Source organism: Chionomys nivalis, chromosome 21, assembly GCF_950005125.1.
Source record: "Chionomys nivalis chromosome 21, mChiNiv1.1, whole genome shotgun sequence".
Lineage (NCBI taxonomy): Eukaryota > Metazoa > Chordata > Mammalia > Rodentia > Cricetidae > Chionomys > Chionomys nivalis.
This window is the reverse complement of record NC_080106.1, coordinates 25,194,942-25,208,474: the sequence shown is the minus strand read 5'-3', so window position 1 is coordinate 25,208,474 and position 13,533 is coordinate 25,194,942.

Sequence of the window (13,533 nt, the reverse complement as noted above, 5' to 3'; positions counted from 1 at the left end):
TCATGGCCCATTAGCCACGAGAAGCAGAATGATACTATGCTGGGGTCATGCTCCCCAGAGGCCCATGGAACTGAAGAAAAAGGCTGAAGTGTTAGTTCTTGCTTTCACTACGTGATCACATGGCTCTTAAAGACTTGTATATTTTCCTTGTTGATTTGCCATGCATCCTTATTTGTCTGTAGAATTTTGTCTGTAAGTCATGCAATGAAATCTCAAGGTCACTTAGTTTAGTTGCTTGCCTTAGTCTCTCTAACTAGGCAGAACTCCATATGGCCCTTTCATGTGAATCCGTAGAAAAGACATTGAAGTTAGGTGTTCACACATGAACCTAGAACAGATTTTGCCTACATAATGCCATAATAGTTGTGGCACTTAGTAGATGACCACTACATGGCTTCTGTCACTCCTTTATAAAATAAAATACAGATAGAGACATTACTTGGACTGCATAAACATTGTGTATTATTTGAGGAAATCCCATGCAATCAGGGGAACATAGTAAGTTTCCAAGTGACACTATCTATTATTCTCAGCATTGTTGCTATTACCATTTGCATCTCAATATATGACAATTGTTTCTGTTATCGAAACTACCAGCATCACTGGGGTGGAAAATAAGCGATACTCTTTCCATTGCTTATGCCTGGGAGTGATGTCATGTACTGAGAGGAATGTTAACTGGGAGAGTTAGTGGGAAAGTAGACAGAAAAGATGATGGAGAGGAAGAAACTGAAGATAAATATTCAGAATCCGGACTTTGTATGAGAAAGCAAATCTGAGCAGGCTCCATTCTCCGCAAAACTGGAAAAGAAGACCCAGGAGGGCCAGGACTTCACATTCTTGCAATCATTGATCTATGCTGCGGATAAAGTGAAGCTATAAATAAACTTTAGCTGGTAGCTGACATAGGGACCTCAAGGGCTAAACAAGGAGAAAAGCTTGAAATGAACCCTTTAAATTTATGGGACTGAGACTAACTAGATAGGCCAGAAGCTCAGGGATGGTGGAACTTCACCGTACCATGAGACAACAAAAGGAGGGCTCTTTGGTAGGAAACGGGTCTTCTGGGTCCTCAAAGAGTATGAGAGGCATAGAAATAGATGACAATGGCTAGCATTCACCAACTGTGGCCCATCTTGCTTAAATGTTCTGAGCTTTGGTCTTTCTTTCTTTCTGGAACATGAGGATAACAGAGTATGGGATATGTTGATATACAGTATTTCTAGTACATGTGTAGTCCTCCCTATCTATAGACCCTGCATGCATGAATTCAGCCAACTGCAATTGAAAACAGTAAAAACTATTTGCATTTTGCAGCAGTGAGATGGTTCAGCAAATCTGGAAACCTGAGTTTGATTAAGAACTGACTCCATGGGGTTGTCCTCTGACCTCCACCCATGCACTGTGGCTGGTGTCTCCATCTCCCTACGTACAATGCACACATGCAAACGACAATAAAAATTTTTAAAAAATGCATCTATATTGAACTTGCATGGAAGTTTTTTATCACTCCCCAAATACTACAGTCCAAGAGCTATTATGATAGCATCATCATATTCAGTGTTATAAGCAATATAAAAGTGATTTAAAGAACTGTACTGGAGGACTACATATGATATATGCAGCTACTGTTACTTCTGTAAGTGACTCGAGTATTCCCGGGGTTTGATATCTAAGGATCATCCTGGAATGAGTGCCCTCAGGATAGTGAGGGACAACTGTGCTTATGAAATATAAAGATGCTTCATCAAAGTTTATCGCTCATTACCTTTCTCAGCCGATGCCAGGCTTTATTGCCAAGCAGTTATTGCCAGTTCCTCACCAGCTCTGGTCTTTGAATTGCAATCTGTTACTCTCTAAAAATCCCATTCTCTTGCTCTACAATTTGATGAACAGGGCAAGGCTTCCCTGGCACCACTCTCTCACGTTTTCCCTCTTCCCCAGTCCTCCCTATGTTGCTGTCCATGCCTCTGCCTTAAAAGCCCAGGAACCCTGCTGAGTATAAGAGGGCATGTTTAATGCTGGGCGCACACCCATCAGGGACCACTTTCCAGACCTCAGCTTCTCCCTTCGTAATTGAAGTGGAGTCTTTGAAATGTTCGTGGGGGCTTTCTCTGAAGTTGAAGCTAGTCGGTTTCTCCTGCTGCCTCCCAAACCTTTAATTTGTCAGTAAAATGGTTCAGTTTACTTATGACTACTTGGGTTTTTCATTCTCCAGTGGCTGCTGAAATGGAGCCTGGTGAGCAATTCCTATTTTTATGAAACTCCCTCGCACAAAACTCAGGCTGTCTCTGGGAGCTGCTTCAAGGGGAAATGGATGAGTGATTTCTTTCAAGGACACCTCTGGGTACCTGGGGAATTTGAGTTTCAGCTTTTATTTCATGTAAGGATGAGAATATAAGCTACTTTCTCCTAAAAATCTACAGCTAAATCTCATTGCTAATTTTTCTCATGGCCATCGTCAGATGCTCTCAATTGTGTAACTTGGGAAGTTACAGGATTACTTTTCAAGTCTCAGTTTTCCTACCTATATAATGGGGCTAAAATATAAGCTTAGAAATAATCTCAAAGCAAAGATAATAATAATAACCCAAACTCTCATGCTGAAGGTATAAGTGTGATAGCAGATGTAATTTTCAGCATCAGAGGAAATTTCAGTTTTACACATATCCACATATTATAGAACTTACATATAATGGAAAAAATAACCATGGTATGAATATTAGCATTGTTGTTGCCTTTAAGGGGGTAGAGGCCTGTGATCATAGCTAAAGACTGAAGTGGATTTTCTTATGTACAAATCCATTACCTCTCATTCTGGAATTTCAAACCTGTGAATTTGAAGCAATAATAATAGAAAAACTGTAATACTATTTATAGTATTAGGTCAGGGACCAGTCTGTAGCTGCAAGTCAAAAATATCTTAGGAAGAGACTCAGGGTTTGCTATGGCTTTTCATCATTCCGCATAGAGTCCATGAGAGTTGAATCTGTAATGTGGATACTGGGGGGCATTACCCCAGAGCAACAGCATGGATGACTAAAGTCACATGACCAATTCCCCCCATTCTAAACAGTAGACTAATATTCTTTACTTTTCAGCGTGGTATGGTCCACTAACATGTCATTAGTCTCACAGTTCACCCTCAAAGTTGCAGATGCCATGATAAGAAAGGAGGAAGGGACCTCCGAGCATTAAAAATATTGATTTGTTTGTTTTTCCCTATCACTTATATTCAAGGCTAAAACACACCCTGTTCCAGACCAGGTAGAAGAGACACACGGATCGATGCAGACAAGTGTGAGAGCACCTTGCTCAGATGTGTAATCAAGGGTGAAAAAGGGCACGTTTTAAACCACTCAATCACAAATGGTCTGTGTGATCTGTGAATCAGAAAGAAGACAATGAAGCGGCTTTAGAAAAATGACCCAGCTCTCAGGGAGACCATTCTGCACTCTGGAGACCCGTATTCCTCCTTCGGCCTAGGAATCTGTTCACATGGCAGGGCAGCCCTGCAGGTTATTTCTGCATAGGAATCTCTTCCCTAAGATCATGTCTCAAACATTCCCCTGATATCTACAGTATCCAGGGCTATTCTGAGTGTAATGGGAGAAAAACAATAGAATTCAGACGCCCCAAGTGACACTTGTGACAGATGGTATGGAAAGTCCCTGCAGCAAGACCTCGAGAAGGTAGGTTTACCTTGTCCCTGCCCCTCAAAAAGTGAGCATCCCTTGACAAGTCATTTCTACCTCAGTTTCTCAGTTTACAAAATGACATCAAAAACGTCCTGCTCTTGGGGTTGTCTCTATGACTCTCAATAACCAACTGACACAGAGAAGCTGCTCAGTAAACGCCAGTACCCTGCTACACCACTCATGGGAGATCTCATTCACTGGGTATCTCCTTAGAGAAAAGGAAAATGGGAAATGCAGGGATAATAAATCCCAACATCTGCCTGCTGGACCTTTTATCTGCACTTGGAGACAGGGTGTTTATTGCGAAAAGGTAGATCTGTGGTGATTCATTATTAATAGTTTGTGGTATGTTCTGGATGATGGATATTTACCCCCCAGATATCTAGCGACAGCTGCACTCTCTCCTAGGGAAAACAACCACATCAAGCCAGAGCAGAAAACCCCACAGGAGTGAAGAACAAAAAACAAAAAACAAACAAACAAAAAAAAAACTAGGCACCACTCTTCCGGTCCCCAGAGTTTGTTTGGGATTACTGAAAGCCTTTCTCCTGCTCTTCCACCCCGCTAGCATCGTGAATCTCCTGTTTTGGTTTTACAACTATTTTTTTATTAGAAGTTTTTGCTGGCACTGAGAATATTCTGGCTATTTGCTGAACATCTCTGTCTTCTTGGTTGCCTTATAGTGGTTTAGATACATCACACCAGTAATGCCAATGCTTTCTGTATAATGTGGTGAAATACTTGTTCTGAGTAAAGACTGGTTGTTTCTGAAGCAGCTCAGGCAGAGAGGATCACAGAAAATGAAAATGTGGAGCTGAACTATAGAGTCGGAGCACCGGAGTAACTAAGAGATTAAAAAGATCATTGATTCCCACCAGTCCTATTTTACAGAAATGAGAAGGTGAAGGTTCATGCTAAAGGTGATGCCATCAATTAGAAACAGGAAAAAAAAAATAAGAGCTTTGGGGTTCGCTGTCATGTGCTCATATTTATTAGGGCTAGACCAAGACTTCGCATGATAAATATGCAATGTGAGATCTTGAAAATATGATCTAAGCCACAGCTCCCAGTCCACACTTCCTCTTTTTGGTATCCTAGTTCACAACATCAATCACAGGCCAACACATTCCTTTGCCTATATCTGAACAGACTGATGTGGGAGAAATACCACCACACTTGTAACCTACCTAATTGCTTTTTCATTATCATCAGGGAGGCTGTAGCTACCCCTTGAATGCCTTCATAGGATAAACATGTCATAACAACAGGTTTTCCAACCTCAGAGGTAATTTTGCTACCATGATTCATTCAGCTATTTATAGAAACCCAAGACAGGCATAGATGCATTATAGGCTACAACCTCCATAAAGTGGGATAAAATATGATAAAATATTATATTCTAGGGCATGAGATTCTACTGGAGCTGGTCTGATCATTTTCTAGGACTCTGGTTTTTCCTTTCCAATGACCTGAGATTACATCAGTGAGGTAAAGGAGAGATCATCACCTTCAGAGATGGTCTCAGTAAGTCTAGCAAGTGATATGATATACTCTTACACCATGATACACTTCTACACGGTGATACACCACTACACCATGGTACACTTTTACACCATGATACACCTCTACACTTTGCAGCATTTAATGATTATCACAGGCATGAGATCATTATGAGGCAGATCTTAATAGACGTGAGCTAATTAGAGAGAACAAGTTGGGTATAATTTTTCAGCTATTAGCATTCAAAACTTCGGGTTGATAGCTCTCATTGTCCTCTCTCCTACCCTGCCATCTTTACTTCTCATCTACTTCTAAACATTCAGTGGATGGCTCCAATCCCAGAGTTTTAACAGCTCCTAAGATGAGTTAGACTCTAAGTGCATTATCTATAAGGAGAAAATTAGGATCAACCCCAGGGATGTTTGGAAAGGAAGTGACAGGCAAAGACTTGTCTGAAATATTGGCATCTTCAATAGCACAATAGGAGGGCATGACCTTTGTGGTTCAACGCTCTGAGATAGGAACTTGTAGCTGACTTGGGTATAGACAGGTTGTAATGGTTGAGTATATTTGTTATCTATTGACAACGTTGTGAGTGAAATTCTCTTGTCTAGAAGCCCGATGCATTTAGAGAAAATGATGAGACCAGATTCAGATTCTCTTAAGAATCACTTTCTGCACATGTGTGTACATGGACTTGTAGAAGTGCTGGTTTGTGTGGTGGAGATGCAGATTTATGCACCATTAAGATTCTATCTGGTACATACTTATCAGAATGCCCCCTATTATGTTATTCTGCCAACCACAACTTTGTGCTCTCCTGTGAGGTATTGCATTAAGTGTTTGTTTCTGTGTTTTGAATACTTCTCTCATCCATGACTGCTAATATTACCATCTCAACAATATGAAAAGATGTGCTTTTAAGAAATGCTTAGGCCATGAAGACTACACCCTTATAGAAAAACTAGGTTAGCCCCCTAATTTTCCCAGCCCCTTTTGGCTACGTGATCCTTGATAAGACTACCTGTTCTCTGCAATGGTAAATCAATAAAATTCTGTACAGCCGGTCTCAGGTAGAGACAGCAATACAAAAAGAATTAACATTGTTGCCTGTGGCAAATAATTGCTGGAAAAACTGACAGTGAATTTCAGGCAGTTTGCTAATGCCCTGGCAGTCTTGAGAGATGCCTAGTATCTCTGAGGAATTTCTACCATTGCAGAGGAGCAGGAGGATCTGTGTCACCTCCCCCCACTTCCTTAGGATTATGAATCTCTCCGCTGTCTCAAGAGGTTCTCATATGCTCTCCTCTGCGCGTGTACACAGGTCTTTTAGATCCGCAAAACCCACCTCCAGTCTCCTCCCCTCTCCCATACTCACATCCCAGAGTCCCCAGATGTTCAAGCCCAAATTTGCTGCCTCTGTCCTCCATTCTTCTGATCAAGTCAAGAGGGCAAACTGAGCTTTCTTTGTTCTCTTTTGAACTTGAAATTCTAGGAGGAAAGATAATTAACTATTCTATTACTTGTCTTAATTCTTTTCCAAGTAAGACTTGAAAACACTCACTACTGTCTTTTTATAAACTCTTTTACAAGATGTTACTAAGTACTATACAAGTAAACAATGTTTTATTCCAATTATAGATGCAAAGGTGAAGGTATAGAACTATTAAGTTATTAAGTGGTTCACATATTTACAGCTAACAAGAAGACCAACTCTTATAGACTTTGCTGCAGAATGTGAAAATGGAAGGAAATCGAGACCAAAATATGGGGGGGGGGCTTTGTGATTACAAAAATCATAGATTTGTTAGACTTTGGACTTAATAGCACTGGAAATTATGTTAAGCAAAATAAGTCAGACTCAGACTCAGAAAGGGCAATACTACATACTTTCTCCTATATGTAGAGTGTAGATTCTGAATCACGTGTGCATGCATGTGTGCATGTGTTTCTCTCTCTCTTCTCCCTCCCCCCCTCTGTGTGTGTGTGTGTGTGTGGTGTGTGTGTGCATGAGTACATGATGAAATTAAAAAGGAGACCGTGACAGGGTGACAAAGAGATCTTAAACGAGGCAGAAAAAGTGAAAAAAAAAAGAGAGAATAAAAGAGTAGATGAGACAGGAAAAGATCAAGGGTACTATTTCAGGGAAGAGGGAGACCTATGGGAGGGGCAGTGAAGCAGGGGAGGACTGGAGGAGGACAAATAAAAACACAGAACGCTTGAAAATGTCATAATGAAAAATACAAGTTTGTGATAATTTCACAAAATTATTAAAACATAAAAGAATTTAAAAGAAATAAAACTTTTATTTGCCTTTTTGATGTAAAGTTTTTCCTTCTCTTCTTCACTGTTATCTTTATGTCTCCATCTTTTATTCAAGGTCAAATTATTCCATTCTTTAGGAAAAGAACTGTTTTGCTATAGTTGATTCCAAATGCCTGATGTAGCTAACTTCTTAAAATAGTTCAAAGTTTTGAAAATGAATCATGTTTTCACACAGGCATCAATAGCAAGCCAATTTTCCTGGCATTAAATGGTTTCCTAGATATCGAATTCACCAAATGATTTCACTTTGTTCCATCAGTTATCCCTGACAGCGTTTTAGAATCAGAAAGGCGCCAAGCATTTCTTGAGAAATTCATAATGCTAATCACCATGGTTGTTATTTATCAAGCCGCACTATATGCTGGGCACCTCGTTAAGCAATTCACAGTCTCCTTTGACCATCACTGCAGTGCTGTCAGGTAGAGAGCACTACCTCACGGTGTCCTAACAATGGTAATCGGAGCTCAGCAAGGTTAAATTATGTTCCTAAGGCTAAAAAGCCAATAATGATCAGAGCTGTGGAAAGGGGTATCCAGGCCTATACAACGACACCCAGGCAGTTTTCTATTTCCTGATTTGATCTTTTGGGATAGAGTAGGAAAAATATCATAAGAATCAAAGAGAAAGGGCCCTTCTGATGATTCCCTAAGTATAATATAGACATATCTCCTCATATATCAATGTCCCAAGGGCAGAGTTTGCTTTTAAAGTTTTAGTGCAGCAAGAACAGTACAAACTATGCTAGCTGGATGAATTTTCTATCACCCTGCCATAAAATGATGAAATTCCATTCAATACAATTACTGCTCAGTCAGCACCACACTGACAACTTGAGAGGTACCTGTGCGTCAATTTCAAAGGACATCAGTGGGAGCATCCCTATACTTCACATAGTGGGATACAGGCTGAAAAAATGCCTCGCTGACCCATGGGAGTATCCAAGCATGCCTTTCTGGAATTATTCCCGAGTTTTGCCTGTGACGTAGGCAGAGCGCTCTCCTTCATCTCTTTATCACCCTTTCTTTTCTGTAAAACTAGCTCTTGTGATCTGAGGCCCCGAGGACATGGAGAGCTGTAGAAGATTGTTTTGTGTTTTTGATGTAAGGCAAAAGTGGTTCTGCCTCCCTAAGTTTTAAATGTAAAAATCATCTTTTAGAGATTATGTGTGTGGGGTTAAGTATACTAAAAGGATTGTAGGCTGTCACATTCCCAAAGCTTAAGTATTTATAGCCAGATTATTTATAGCCTTATATGGAAGGTTTGTCATGTGCTAAGCATCTCGTATTCCTTATTTCTCAAATAATACATGATAGGATAATTTGCCCGCTTTCTAGATAGGGAAACTGAGCGTCGTGGTGCTAATGAACTTGCTAAGGTCAGCCTTTTGCATAAGTCCAATTAATCTGATGCCAAACAGTTTCTCATAGTTTGAGCAGAACTGTTTCCCCTCTCCACCCTCCCTGCTCAGCACACATCTAGTGCCAGCCTGCATGGAAGTTCATCACGAGGAGGCATCAGTCATATATTCCAGTATTCCATTCATCCCAAGGAGCCAAATGGAGCCTGCATTACAGAATAAAACCCAGTTCTAGCAAATAGGAAACTATCAGAGCCAGGATGCTTGCTAGTTGTGTTTCTTTATGTTGTAAAGACCTGCAGGCCCTGAGCTTACTTTGGGAGATGACTCTGTATGTCTAGCCAAGACAATAACCTGAATGCTGAACCTGTGTGTATGTGCCCAAGTGTGGGTAAACTCACATGTACACACACTCATGTGGAAACTGGAGGTCATCTCTAAGTGTCCTTCCTCAAGCACTGTTGACCTTGTCTTTGAAACACTGCTCCTCACTGGAAACTGGGACTCAGCTCCTTGTCTAGGCTAGCTAGCCAGGGAGCCTTGGGGATTGTAAGAACACACCATACCACCATATCCAACTTTCCCCATAGATTTGGGGAGCAAATTCAGGTTCTTAGGCTTGGACAACTAGCCCTTCCCCAACTCATCCATTTCCTATCCATGATTTTTTTAAAAAAAAAATATGTATTTCTTGCCATTCTTTTAATGGGCCCTTTATTTACAGTTTTGTGCTGATGATTTTGATCAAATAGCAACTTCCCTGGGTATTCAAATATTTTGGCTCTGGGTATCCTCTGTGTCTAGCCAAGTTTGCCCTCTTAGTGCATAGGTTTTACATTAAGTGAAGGACAGCATCAGTTCTATATTCAAACCAGTGCAGGAAGAGGGGTATTTTTGGCAGTTACTAGCTCTATATGTTTAAGATAAGATAGGCCTCAGGGTAACCTAATAAGGCAAATGGGTTCCTCATTTTACAGATGATTTAAGTGAGGATTAGAGAAGTCACATCCCACATTCCGAGTTAAATCTGCCCACTTTGGCTCTGGGCAAGCTCATCTTGCTCCAAAGTGTTAGCATCATAACACTGGGCATTCTTCACTGTGCCCTTGAAGAACTTAAGGACATCCAGGTGTTAAGTCATTAAAGAATGACCCTCACCTGCAGGATGAGCCCAAGTTCTGAAGAGCTGTCCTGCCCTCCGGGAGGAATCTATCTGTGCTCCACGTTCATTTGCAAAACTAGATCTGAATGCATAGGCAGCGGGAGTGGGGGGAAGATAGCTGGTTAGATGCCAGCTGGCACAGAGGACCATCTCTCTTCCCATTCCTGGAGCAAGCCACGTTACATCTGGCCATGCTCCACTGCTTTGGTGCCCAGTTTCACAGCCATTTCCAGTCTTTTCTTCCCCACAGCGAGAACATTTACAATCCCAGGGATCACCCCCTCTATATTTCTAGCCATGGCTCTAGCTCAACAAACACACCCGGAGCAACATTTGAGTTTTTTCACTATTTTCAGTTACAGTTCCTAATTTAATGCAAAACTTGTCACTGTCTAAGGAACATATCCCCGTGCAGGGGATCCACTTAGCACCTCAATGAAACTGAAGAAGAAAGAGTCACTGGACAATTTGCAAATATCAGTATTCCTTGCCAAGCCCTTTTGGCAAAATCAGCTACAATGACTGGAAGGCTTTGCCAGACAGAAATCTGAGCTACCTTATGTGTTCCGAGCTACATTTCTTTGGTACAAAAACTTCCCTGAAACTCATGTAAGTTCCAGACAATAGACGTGTCACTCAGGGAAATATTTGCATTAGTTTTTTAGGAAGCATTACTCAGGATTTTTCTTTCACAGAGAGGGGATGGATCTTATTTTAGAGACCACAGAATCGTTTGTCATAGAGCTCTGTACTGAATATTCTTTGCATTTGTAGGTGGTGTGTGTGTTTGTGTGTGACTGTATGTCTCTCTCTGTGTATGTTGTGCAAAAAGGTGATATTGAAGTCATATGTCTTGAGGGAAATGATGAGAGATGTTCTTTTATTTTTTTGTCACAGAGATTAAGAATATAGAAAAAAAATCTGCCATAAAAATCAGTGTCCTAGATTTGAGTCTAAATGTAACTAACAGCTATTTGCATAATCCTAATATTAGTAGGATATGCACAAACATATAAAATAATTTTAAGTTAAAGTTAATTAATGTAGGAAAAATTGTAAGATAAATAAAGACTCAATGTAATCAGCTTGTACAGAGCTTACCTTCTGTCTTGTGGGAAAATTCCTGACCAAAGCAACTTGGCGGCAAAGGGGTTTAATTTGCTTATCATTTGAGAGGATACAATTCATCCTGCTGAGGAAGGCACAGCACCCAGGTATAAGGCAGCTGGTCACATGGCCTCTATGACAGAAATCATAGCTCCTTCATTTTGTCATGTTTTGGGGCCTACTTTAGTTGCTCTTTCTGGTGTAACGTGCCATGGATTACAATGATCTGATCCTCTGTTGATACTAATTCTTCATGACTGAGCACACAACTCCAGTGATCTGTCCAAGAGGATCAGGATTCACAGTACCAAGTCATGTCCAAGGAAGGCCCAGCGGATTGACAGCCTATTAATAGTTCGTATCTATTAAGTGACAATACATTAATGTTCATGGCCAATTATGTGACTACACTACCCATGATTCATAGGCTTCCTTTTAGAACTTAAAGCTAGGCCATTTTCAAGATGCCTAGGTGAAATCAGAGTTTTATCTACAATTTCAGTCCATTGGGACCTTAAAATGTTGCTAGAATAACCATTGTGGGCTCATAAAGTTGGCACAGGTCATATGGTTTAGAACATTCCAAGAGCTCCTATGAGACCAAGTAACCAGAAATACCAGTTGACACAGGGGTTCAGAGAGAGGAGTTAGTGCAGAAAATGACATCTTGCTCAAAGAAAGAAACAAGGCAATCAGCAGATTTTCTGGACTCCATTCACATTTCCCTCTATCTTCCTAAGTCCCCGAGAATTGTCTTAAATGGGTGTAACAGTGCATAAAGTTGGGGTCATAGAGTATACTGAACTCCAAGAAGAATGAGCCAGTTCTTTGAAGGTGTTCTTGTTCAGAGAGAAAGAAGTAAAGCTTGGGCTCAATGAGCCTATTACTAAATTTTCCTTCTTTCAACTTACTTCTAAATTCTTATCTTTCTCATTTTATAAAAACACAGTGTAAGACTTTGATAGCACAATATGTGGAAAGATATAATTACATAAATACATCACACATTTGAAAGTCCTAATTCCACAGTGAACAAAAAAGCCCAATTAAACTCCCTGGGATATACCCTTTGAGATGATATTTAGGTCAGAGTATGATTTCTTTGTTACTGGAAAAAGAACACACAGACCATAGGATTGGTTATTCTGGTTTACTCATTTGTTTAAATCCACCTGATCGCATTTGCAGATTAGTTAAATATGATAGCAACCATCTTGAGTCATAACTGCAATGATTTCCTTGTTAGGCCGTCTAGTTGGCTTTTCCAGCATGGGTCTCCTGGCAAATCACACATAGATAAAACACACAAAGTCACACGGGGCTTTACAAACCTAATCATAACTATTTAGATTTGCCTGATTTTTTGATACTGTCTTAACATAAACCAGGAACATTTCAAAGAGGATGGAATAGTTTTTTTTTCCTTGTGACATATAAGTATGCCCTGCTTTCTAAGCCAAACTGGAGTGTGAGGAGTGTCTAACTGTTCTTGAGCCATCCAAGACCATGGTTCAATTCATAAGAGCCTATGAATTGAATTCTTCTATCAGGCTGTCTCCTTTTTATCATTCTCACTGGGTCTTGGCGCCTGTCCTCATAAGCTAGAACTGACTATCCTGGAAGATCGATGCCTCTTTCTTAGGTAGTAAAATGTTTGTGAATTTTTCAAGGATGACAGGGGTGGAGGAGAAAGACTTCCTCCTCATCCATATCCCTCAACTATCTCTGCTCATTCTTTCTACTGACGTCAGATGTTACACCCTTGAGTCAGCCTGTGTTGATGGGTGGGTCAACAAAAAGATGGTCCTTATCTAAACCTAGTCACAACCTGACCTTCCAGTTATCTATTACTCAACAGGGGTGTTCCAGACAGGGCAGACTAGGAAAGAGTCAGGTATGACGGCTTCCTTATCCCTGGAAGGAAGTAGTGTTGAAAGGCCAGGAACTCTCTGGGCTGGGCCAGCTGGAGAGAGTGAAGGAATCTCAGGAGCACCAAGCTTAGAACCTCAGAAGAAGACAAACCCAACAGGATGGGGAGGAGACAGGGCTGGAGCACACACTTATAGGTCTCACTGGTTGAGTTCGGGATGTCAGGGAAATACTGAGCAGATATTCCTTGGAAGAGAGTGGAAGAGAAGACTTTCCTGTTCCTCTCATATCACACATCACAAGGCCTCAAAGAAGTTTACTGAAGAGCTGAGAGGCACTCTAGTTCCAGATCAACCAGTTCTAGTGGGAGAGGATAACACATGAGCTTTATTAGACTGATAGAAGAGAGACAGATTGCCGAATGCCCTCACTAGGGTTCAGTCCTCAGCACCCCAAAAATAAATAAATTAATTAATTGATGAATTAATACCCAGAAATCTCCTTCTGCCATAGAT